The sequence below is a fragment of the Eumetopias jubatus genome, unplaced genomic scaffold, assembly GCF_037043125.1.
Source record: "Eumetopias jubatus isolate StellerSeaLion01/CBP00866 unplaced genomic scaffold, mEumJub1_p1.0 scaffold_1, whole genome shotgun sequence".
Classification (NCBI taxonomy): Eukaryota; Metazoa; Chordata; class Mammalia; order Carnivora; family Otariidae; genus Eumetopias; species Eumetopias jubatus.
The window spans coordinates 172,896,568-172,908,579 of record NW_028274807.1 but is presented as its reverse complement, the minus strand read 5'-3'; positions in this window follow the sequence as shown (position 1 = coordinate 172,908,579).

Genomic DNA, 12,012 nt, shown 5'->3' with positions numbered 1-12,012 from the left:
ATTTTTTAAGACTAATATGACTTAGATGTGTCTGTATATTTGTTCATTAGCTCTTTTCACATAAAGGCAGGGACTGGTCATGTTTTGGTTAAGTTCAACATTCCCAGCATCTATATCAGTGCCCAGAACCTAGAGTGCACTCAAAAAGTATTTGCTGAAAATATAAACAAATAAGAATCATAAAATATATTCATGTTTTCTCTATTTTAGGCACTGAATTAGGTGCTTCATAACACTATGACCTCATATCATCCTCAGGGTAATTCTCATTATCTTTAATTCATAATTAAGAAATTTGAGAATAAGGGACGCCTGGGTGGCTCAATTGTTAAGCATCTGCCTCCGACTCAGGTCATGATCTCAGGGTCCTAGGATCGAGCCCCGCATCAGGCTCCCTGCTCAGCGGGAAGCCTGCTTCTCCCTCTCCCACTCCCCCTGCTTGTGTTCCCTCTCTCACTGTGTCTCTTTCTCTGTCAAATAAATAAATAAAATCTTTTAAAAAAAAAAAAGAAATTTGAGAATAAGAAAGCTCAAGAAAACCAAGATCAAACAGATAATAAGTTCCAAGGTCATGATTAGAACTTGGGATTTTTTCACTCTCAAATTCATTTTTTCTCCCAACACTGATAGTAGCCCAGGTTGGGTGATGACACCATGTGCTAAGATAAACAGTCCCTTCCCCAGCATCCCTTTCTTGGACAGAGTGTAATGGAAAAAACTCAGGCAACTGAGCAACTTGAGTTGTTGACGACCACCAACTAGCTTTGGGACTTTAAGCAAAATTCTCTTTGGCTCCAGTTTTCTTGCCTGTAAAATTATAGGTTTGAACAACATGACTTTGAAGAACCCTCTAGGCCTTGGAAGTTCTACTGGACACAAGACTGTACTTGTGCTATGTCCATAGACTGAAGAACCACTAGGGGAAAATTTACAAAGATCCAGATTCAGGTTAGCACAAGGACCTGATTTCTAACAAATACCAGCTTTCTGAAATGTGTCAAGTCTCTGTCACTATGAGGTTCAGTCTTATCTTTGGGGAATACTCTAAAGAGCTTTCTGCTTTGCACTATGGGTTGAACTTAAAAACTTCTGAGTTCCCTACTGATTCTATGATGCTCTATCTTTAATAAAACACTTTATTTATTAATCACTACTTTCTGACTTGCTATCCTATCACAGCACAGAGAAATGGCCTGCCTTGATCTCATCCTGAGACCTGATTACTGTGCTTCAGCAAGTTAGATAAGAAATCCCAAAGCCCAGACACGCCATGTTTGGTCATTGCAGGGAAGCAGTCACCACAACTCTCCTTTCCTTATCACTCATCCTGCACATCACCCACAGGAGAAGTGCAGCCAATCAGCATTCAGACTTTCCAAATAAGAAATTGACTGCTTGGATCCCAGCAGTTGGTTTTATTATCCTCCAGAGAATGTGTGCAGTTGAAGTTCCCCATGGAAAGTCAATCAGTGGTGGGAGAAGATTCTAAGTTGTTTCTTTTTAAGTGAGAGCTTCATCTTCAAACAGCTTTTAGGGAAAGCTTGTCACCAAGGACTGAACTGAATTTTCCATTTCAAGCCTTAATTCTCTGAAGGCCTAAACCGTTTTTCCTGCTGCTTCTGCTTCCAGAAATAAACAAAATGCCTACAAAGTAATATCTATGGTACCACTCGTAAGATAGCAGGTTGCATTATAAAATAACAGATGAGGTCTTTCTTTTAAGCCCAAAACAAACTGAAGAAACCCTGCAAGCTTTTCTTTTTAAATCCACGTGATGAAGCAGACCTTTCATTTCTTTATAATTCATGCCTTCACTCTAATTTTACCTAAAATTGATATTTTGGGGGTTAGGGCTAATAACCTCCTCAACTCTACTCAGAAGTGGTGAAATTTAAACATTGATGTCTTCTGTTCCACAGAAATGCTGTTAGAAGCAAACCAAAGCTTCAAAGAATTATTTCCCAAAGGCAAAATTGCTGCTGACACTATTTAAGAAATACTACTTAGATTTGGCTCAGCAGGGTTAAATAGACACAAAAATAAGGAAATGTTTACCCAGCTCCAGAAAGACATAAGGAGAGAGTATGCTTGGTAATGAAGCCTCAGTATATCCTTGCTGATGAGATTCAGAGCAGATGATGGGGCCAAACATAGAAAACCTCATTCAGGGGTGCCTGGGTGGCTCAGTCATTTAAACGTCTGACTTTTGATTTTGGCTCAGGTCATGATCTCAGGGTTGTGGGATTGAGCCTGGTGTTTGGCTCCATGCTCAGGGGGAGTCTTCTTGGTATTCTCTCTCTCCCTCTCCCTTTCCCCTGCTCTCTCTCTCACCCTCCCTTTAAAATAACTAAATAAATCCTTTTAAAAAAAGAAAAGAAAACCTTACTCACTCATCCACTCCTCAAATTGCCTTCCCTGTTACTCCCATAACCCTGATAGAAAAGAAAATTAAGTAAGACACCATGATATCACAACACACTTATGTTGCTGCCATTTCCTTCTTAAGGAAGTATTTTGACTTAATCTTCTCTGGATCTATTAGTTTCCTGTTGTTGCTACAACAAATTACTACAAACTTAGTGGTTTAAAAAACAAAGATTTATAATCATACACTCCATGGGTCAGAAGTTGGTATGCATCTCACCAAGCTAAAACCAAGTTATCAGCAGAGCTGTGTTCCTTTCTGGAGTTTCTAGGGGAGAAACTGTGTTCTCACTCATTCAGGTTGTTGACACAATTCAGTTCCTTGTGATGTAGGATTGAAGTCTCCATTTCCTTCCTGTCAATGAGGGCCAACTCAGAGTCACAATTTGTCAATGGAAGATACTTTAGGAATCACATTGTCTGACCTATTTGTTGTCTATGATAGTACACAGCTCTTCTGCATTCCTACCTTTTCCCACTAACTATGTCATCTACCACAATGACCGGACAACTGTCGCTGATTGATCAATTTCCATGGCATTCATTACGCTTTATTTTCTAGGTTTAGAATCTTTGCAGAAATTTCTAAATAAGCTTATTTGGGGGTAATTCTTTTTAGGCATTTTCTTTAATTGAGATTGGGATGACAAAACAATCAAGGATGCCCAGCGCTACTATGTTGTTCTCCTGTAGCAAGATCAGAAGGCTGTACTTCTGCTTCAGAGCTGTTCAGATCTGAAAAGACTTAGTGGACGAGAGATTCTGGGCAATGGGACATATTCCACCATGCTCCAAGCTTCCTTCTCTTGGGCTTGCTTTATCTCAAAAGAAAAAGTGCCCTTCCTAGAAGGATCCTTCTTGACACTAGAGTGGTAAGATCAGAAGATTGAGCATCAATAGGAACTTAGAAAAGGGCTACCAGCCAGCTTTTTAGACTTGTTTTGCTTCTGGATTCAGCCAGCCATTGTAATGGTTGAAGGAGCATCTCTCATGTCAACAGTACTCAGACAGATGAGGAGCTACACCTACAGTTCCACACTGGTTTGGGGACAAAGACCATCACTAGTAATGAAAGCATTATTTGCCTGGTGTCATTCTCTTTCTCTAGATCTCAAACAGTGTTAGGCAGCCAAGGTATTGATATATTCAAGGTTTTAGTATCCTGAACCTTAATTATTTCAATTTGTCCTATCCCATCCCCCTTCATTTTATAGATATGAAAACTGATATTCAGAGATACAAGTTCACTTAGTGAAGATCACCTTTTGACTCAGGGCAGAACTGGGTATAGGGCTCAGCAGATATTATACACTGTTTTCTTCATACACTGTTGAATGAATGAATGAAGAAGTAATTGAATACATTTCAATTACATGACATGGTTAAAAATCCATAATTCTGGTTAAGTAATATTTAGACAACTTAGCAAGTGAAATGAATTAAAACATATCTGGAAGTGACTAACCTCCTAGGGTGGGAAATCTCTCGTCCCTGTGCTTTCAGAAACATAGCACTTTGCCAAACATGACTCTTCAGTCTAGGAAGAAGCTCATCCATCACATTATTAGCACACCTGAAAGACTCCTCACAAAGTTGTAGAGCTAATTGGCTCCTGACAACTTTAGCTAAGCTAATAAGTCTAGGAGAAAAAATACAATTCTGTTCCCCAAACTTCACAAAACAGAAAGGAAAATGCTTCAGTAACACAATTTCTACCAACAATAGTTAGTAATAATTATAGTTATTTCTAAAATAATATTTTGATTCAAAATTATAAGCTAGAAAAGAATCTGAAAAATAAGAATTGGCCCATGTTTATGAAAACAATCACTGAGAGAAAATGTGAACTTCTACATACCTCTTGCATCCTCAACTGTCCAACTAAACTGAGAATAGAATGAGGCTGCTGTAGAAGTCTTACTACCTCTGCAAACAGGTAAAAAACTGTCAGCCATAGCTGTCCTCTTGTAACATAAGCTTTGTTTTTGATTTGCTAGAGGCCCTACTGTTACTGATTTCCTCTTTATAAAGCAGCAAGATCACAGAATTTAGGATTCCAATAGACATGGATTTCTCAACTGGGGCCATCCTACCCCCAGGTCCTTTGCACAGGAACACTCCTCTTCCTAAATGTTTGCATTGCTAGCTTCTCCTTCTCATTCAGCTGTCAGCTCACATGTAACTCCAGAGAGGCCAGCCACAACCTTATGAAAGTAGTCTCGCTCCAAGCCCACCTGCACCTCATGACCTGTTTTACCTTCAGCGTAACATAACAAAGTTATTCGTGGGTGTTTGGGATAAAATCCATTCTTTACTATGTTTAAGTTACTTAATTTTTGTGGGCCTCTCTTAGTTTCCTCATTTAAAATAGTATAATATTCCCTACCGCATAGGGTTCCTTTAAGGATTTGATGATGATACATGCTTAACACTTAAACCAGGGACTAGCAAAGACTGGCAATTTAACAAATCTTAGCTCTTCATATTGACATAATCTGAAATTCTTTATTTACTTTACTGCTTGCTTTTCCCCTGCCCCCCAACCTCCTTGGAAGCTCCCCAAGAGGACAGAGCTGGTCATTCTTGTTCACAGATGTACTCCTCATACCTAGAATAGTGTCTGGCATATAATGCTCAAAGGATCTGCTGAGTGCATCACTAACCTAGGGTAAGTCCCAAATTATGTGAGCCTCAGTATTGTCATCTGTAAAAAGGAGATAATGGCTCTCAACCCATATGGTTTTGAAGCATCAAATGAGAATTGATGTCCCTATTTCTTGAGCCAGAATACATGTACCCTGGGGAATACTTTGGAATCCTTAGACTATGTAAAGCTGAACAAAACACTTAACATAGCTCCTCAGAGGTTTGATTTTGCAAGAATATTCAGAGGGAAAACAGTGTTGATTTTTATAGTCACAATAGGATAATTTTTCATACTTTTTACACTTCTATTTTCCTCTTTCTGCATTTTACTCTGCCCCATTACAAGAAGAAATTCTGGTATTTTTATTTCTTTATCTCAGGAGTATGTGTATTCCTGGATGAAAACAGCAGCTCACTTTTGTTCTCAGAAAAACTGCAAGTTGAAGGTGATTATGTCGAACAGGCCAGAGGGTAAGTAGATGTGAGGAGAGGAAGAATGATTCCTCCATGGGATGGAAGAGATTCTTTTTGGTGGAGTGAAGAAGGTAAAGGGACAGAGATCCATATAGAACTGTGAGACCAGAAGGGGTCTCCAAGGTTGAAAATATTAGCTTCCAGGACCTATAGATAGCTCTAAGGGACAAACAACCCCTGTAATGATTGAGACTAAATTTCCCACCAGCCAGGCAAGCTAGGCACTCAAAGGAGTTAAATATTGGTTTAGAGAAATAAATGTATCTTTTTTACAAAGTTATAGAATAAAAATCACTTCAACACAGCACCTCACAAAGCCTCACAGTGCTTACTGAAATCCTTACACTATCAGCAAAAAACTGCTTTTCTATGCCAGCCTATTTTTTGGTTTTGTTTTGAGTATGTGTATGTATAAGGAAGAACATGTAGCAGCCCAAGACTCAAAAAATTAATTTGCAGCGACTGACTGGAAAATATGTTTGGAATTCCTGGAAGCCAAGTATCTTAGTACCAAGAATGTAACAGATAAGCCACTTCCATGAAAACGACTAAACTCCTATGACCGGCACTGACAGAACCACAAGTATCCAACAAAATAGCTACTTGGGAATTTCTTAATGCTCACAAACTAGTTTGACATGTGTTCTCATCACATAAACCAGATCCCTTATGTAAATTTATTATAAAAAATTACAGTATCCATGGCAAAATAAGTCTTATAGCATTTGCCATCTTTCTTCCCTAAAAAAAACTCCTTTGACTAGTATTTCCTAGAGGTGATAAAAAAAGGTCAGCTACAATAAATATCCTTTCAATCTACCAATAACACAAGTACCCCTTAAAATGAGCTTAGAATGGCCACTACAGCCTGAAAACATTGTGCTTGATTATTTATGAGTAGCGTTAGGGGGCATCTTTCCTCATTGATGAGGCTGAGAAACTCAAACTTACTAAGGAAGTTTATAATAGAAATATCATTTTCTTTATCTATATAATTACATGATTATGGGCTCTTGAAAGACTTGACACCAAGATATAGAAGAGAAATTGCCTGAATGTTCAACCTGTTATGTTGGGTGATGTTTAATTTGCTCTAATTTGTTTCACTTGTTCCAAATGGGTAGCTTCACTATAACAACATCTTACCATTAACCTAGCAGTATAAAACTACATCCCTCCTAGTGGGACACTTAAAATAATATTTCAATGTGCAGAATGGATGTTTTAGGGACTAGAATACAAAATATGTATGAACTTGAGACTTTAAAGAAATTTCTTACCACACATTCAGGAGTCTACTACTGACTACTTCCACTGAAGTGATATCTGTTCACACACTCACTTTTATGAATACATTAAAAAAAACTGAATATGTAAATGAACTTCAAAAGCAAAAATTAAATGTTCTGCAAGTTCAAGGTACTTTTATTACACAACACAATGCAAAGGGATTTCTGGAGAAGTCCTTGGGTTGCTAGGTTCTTTCTGTCCTACAGAATTGACTCTTGACTGTGTACCATGGCTAATATTTAGTGTTATATACAATAAAGGCAATGCTGGTTGGTAAAATATTGAAATACTCACATAGTGGCTGGTGAATAGTTGTCGACCCAAGTTCCTCTCACCACCTACCACCAAAAGTCCCAGAATGCCCCTGATCCAGTAAATCCTTCCATCAGTGTCCTTGAGAGCCCCAAAGACCTTTGTTCTTACTGGGTAGTACCCATGCCATAGAGGTTGGTAAGTACTGTGAATATTTTCCATGTGTTAAACTCATTATGCTCTTCTTATGTTGGCCTTGAATGCTTTATGCTCTTCCTTCATCTCCCCTTTAAGATGAACTTCAGTCCTCATCTCAGTCAAAATGCCCTCCATGTCAATAGCATACAGTGATTAGTTAAGGCAAAGATATACGTCACCTGCCTTAGCCTTGAGAATTTGGCTAGAGTCACTGAAAGAGAGGCATCTACTTTCCACTGGGATATAACTGGTTAAATGTAGATAGAGGCTGGTGGGCGCCATCTTTGCCACCCCAGGGGAGAAGTTTAATGAGGGATTGATGCCAACACAGAGAAAGCTAAGTCTAGGGACGTTACCCTGGATCCAGGTACTTGATGCTGGCTAGATCTAGCCCTGGACTTTTTAGGGAAGGAGCCCTGAAACGGATCATTTTGCTTGAGTTGGGAAGTCACTTGGAATGAAACTAAAATCATTTTCCCCATCTCCAAAAGGTGAAGAAAGTCTAATTTTTCTCCACAGGCTCTTGAGCCCTCAGAGCTGGTTTCTTCCTCTTCACCCAAGTCTCCACCATTCATTATTGTTAAAGTCATAGGTTAAGTTATAACCAGACAACACCACTTAAGGCTGATTACTTCCCTTGTATTTGCAAGGGAAGCATGAAGCCTAGATATTTTTAATAGCATCGAGATAGAGAAACTGCAAAGGGAAGGACAAGGGAATGCCAGGAGAGAATTTAAACTCTGCTACAGAATTACCTGATGTCTACCTGGGCAATTATATTCTGACTAAATGAACTGCTGGGTACTAAGACACAAAAAGCAAAATGGTCTCCTGTTGAGGGAACAACCTCTGTTCTCCACTTTCTTATATCACAAAGATAATGGGGAAAGAACAGGAAGTAAAATTAATATTTAGAAAACAGAAGTTGAGATTTCTAACTACTGTGTTTCTATCTGAGGAGAGAGAGGTGAGGAAGGAACAGACTATAATGACTGTCATGATTTGAATTTTGCTCTGCTATATGCCACTTTCCCATCGATTAACAGGAAGAAATGGATTACAGGAACAGCTCTCAAAATACGGTTCCTGGGCCAGCAGCATCATCACCTGGGAGTTTATTAAAAAGGTAAATTCTCAGGCCCTACCCCAGACAAACGGGACCAGAGATTCTGGGAGGAGGAGAGGGATACTGTCAGCAATCTGTTTTAGTAAGTCAACCAGGTGATTTAGATGCATGTGAACATTCGAGAACTGCTTTAGAGTTTCAACCCTGGTAAACATGAACATCACCTAGGGAGGTTTTTCAGCTCTCCAGGGAGCACACCATACCAATTTTATCAGAATCCCTTAGGAGTGAGAATCAGGTATCCGTTATTTTTCAAACTCCATAGGCAGTTTCCAAGTTCAGCCAAGTTTGAGAGCCACGCTGGAGGGTGTCACTGGCTCAGTATAACTGCCACCTTGGGGGAATCCCAAACCAATTGGGTTTGTTCTTTCTGGCAATCTAAATAGCTGCCCAGATTGAGAGGTGGCAGCTACTGTCTCAGTGTGCTCCTGGCTCTTAGCAAGAAGAGTGTCTCCCTCCATTATTCCCTTCCACGCTCTTCTCTTTCCGTCAATGGCATTTATCCCTATCAATATCCGTGTTTTTAAATGTTTATTATCCAACTTCCCAAGTAAAACTACAAGCATGGGGGGCACAGACATTATCTTTTTAGTTCACCATTGTTTCAGTAGTGACTAGTTTAGTGCCTGGGATGCAGTTAAGCACAATAGTATTTATTGGTTGACCGAAAATATTTCGACATAACCCATATCATGAAAGGACAATTGAGGTTCTTCCTCAGCCACTGTGTTTCAATGACTTGGCTGCCCCAAATTACACAAATGTCCAAGGCAATAAACTCTGGATGTAGAAAAAAATGTATCAAATCTACCTTTTTAAGTAGTAACATCATTGAGTTAAAATTCTTAATTTTTCATTTATTTGAATAAGCAAGTAGGTTAATCTCCTGAACCTTTCTTGAAGTCTAACCCTTTTATATTAATAAAACTTTCCTTTTTAATATAGCCAAGTCCCTCCCTCTTTTAAAATCACACTTTACGTAATTTTTGTGAGGAAATTCAAGTGACCTTGGCCTATTTTCTCTGATTGTCATTCACAAAGTTCAGTTTTAGGTTCTTTCTGGCGTGGCTAAAGTGATCCATCTTTTGCATAACTGAAGAGAATTACCATGGGGTCATATATCAGAAGCAGGTGGGAAGTATCTCATATTTATTACCTGCCATATTTTTCCGTAAAAAATCATTTTTCATTAAATCACTTAAACCCCATAGAAATTCACAAATTCACTCATGTATTACATCCCTGAAGATTAGATCATAAAGTTTAGTCAGTAACTATATGATTCAGTCTTAAAACTAGTAACAAAAACATCAACAGTTATGAATATATGAAAATGTTAATACATACCTTTCTTGCTTAGTTGTGCTTTTACTATCACTTTGTCCTGCTTTACAGAACATGAAAATAGCTTACATAAAACACTTCCTATAATAAGAGTTCAATATATTTTACACCCACTAAAGAAAACCAGAACCAAAAAAAAAAAAAAAAAAAGCTTAATTCCTCACAGGCAATATTATAAGCAAAAGCACCAGCCATGAAGTGTCCCAAGAAAATAATACAACTTTCCTGGCACCTTCACATCATATTCTTTTCGTTCTGTTCTAATTTATGTTTCAAGTTATAAAAACCCTGATCAATGTCCCTAAATCGCTTCCAGGTATTTGCCCTGGCTACTCAGACCAGAGACCAGACCACAAACAGAAGTCAAGAGGCTTCCTCACTAAGTTAACTTTCTGAGGATATAATGAGCACAACACTTGCATATTTGAAAGACAAGGAAAAAAAACAGAGGTTGAAATATTCACTACCTTCGGTTCTAGGACCTCATGGACAGCAGGCATGCCTACATATTTAATGTCAGAAGAGAATGCAAAGCATCATACCTATGTACTACATGTAAACACCGTTAGACTTTAATAAAACACCGGTGTGAACAAGATGAGATCACAAATGTGAAAGTAGCTTTAAAAAGGAAATGATTGGAAAGATTCAGAGGAAAGCATTAGTTATACTGAGCCAAGACCGTACTCAATTTTTTTAGAGAATATTGTTCAGAATGTCCTACCTGCCTCAGTTCTGATGTCCACCTCAACTCTGGAGTATGGAGAAAGCAAATTGGGTTTAACCTTTCATAGGACCTGCTTCCTGAGGCATTCTGACCAGCAGCCTGCAGTGTGAGCTTTCTGAGAACAGAGGCTGTGAGCAAACACTAAAGCATCAGGTGCCTGCAGGTGCTGACAATACACAGACACACACACCTGTGTCTAATGGGCCCATTCCCACCATGGGGAACAGGCCCTGCGCTAGAGGGGAGGCCTTCCCTGCACAGCTGAGCCAAGTTGCTCATTCCATCCTGCTTCTGACAGTTCAGCAAGCCCGATTCTTTTCATTCCCTTTCTCGCCATGTCACCATCCAGCATTGTGGGAGACAGTGACCCTTCTCCCATGTAATTCCTAGCTACTGAAATTGTGGTCCATAGACGAGCAGCACATGCATCAACAAGAAACTTACTGGAAATGTACAGTCTTGGGCCCTACCCCATCTGCTGAGTCAGAACATGCTTTGTACCTAGGTCTCTGGGTCATCTTTTTTTTTTTTTATTGTGGTAAAATACACATAATATAAAATTTACCACTTTAATCATTTTGAGCTGTAACAGCTCAGTGGTATTAAATACTTTCATAATATTGTGCAACCATCATCACCATCCATCTCCATCATCTTGCAAAGCTGGAACTCTATACCCATTAAGAAATAACTCCTTATCCCTCCTTCCTCCAGCCCCTGACAATCACCATTCTATTTTCTGTCTCTATGATTTTGATTATTCTAGATATCTCACATGAATGAAATACCCAGTCTTTGTCTTTTTTGACTCACTTATTTCATTTAGCATCGTGTCTTCAAGTTTCATCCATGTTATAGTATATGTCAGAATATCCTTCCCTTTTAAGGCTAAAAATATTCCGTTATATGTATATACCATATTTTGCTTGTCCACTCATCCGTCAGTGGACACTAGGATTGCTTCCACATTTATCTACTGTGAATAATGCTGCTATGGACATGGGTGTTCAAATATTTCTTCAAAACCATGCTTTCAATTATTTTGGGCCTATACCCAGAAGTGGAGCTGCTGGATCATATGTTAATTCTATTTTTAATTTGTTGAGGAACTGCTATATTTTTTTCCATAGAAGCTGTACCATTGTACATTCCCACAAACAGTGTACAAATATCTATTCTAGTTCTTTGCATTATTAATCATTTGTTCTTGTTATCGTTAAGTTTTAGGAGTTCTCTAGTTATTCCGGACATTAGTCCTTTGTCTGATATATGGTTTGAAAATATTTTCCCATTCCATGAGTTGCCTTCCTACTCCACTGATATTGTCTTTTGATATATAAATTTTTAAAAAAATTTCATGAAGTCCAGTTTTTCTACTTCTGTTACCTGTGCCTTTGATGTCATAACCAAGACATCATTGCCAAATTCACATAATGAAACTTTTGCCCTACGTTTTCCTCTAAGAATTTTATAGTTTAAGGTCTTATATTTAGATCTTTGATCCATTTTGAATTAATTTTTGTATATGGTA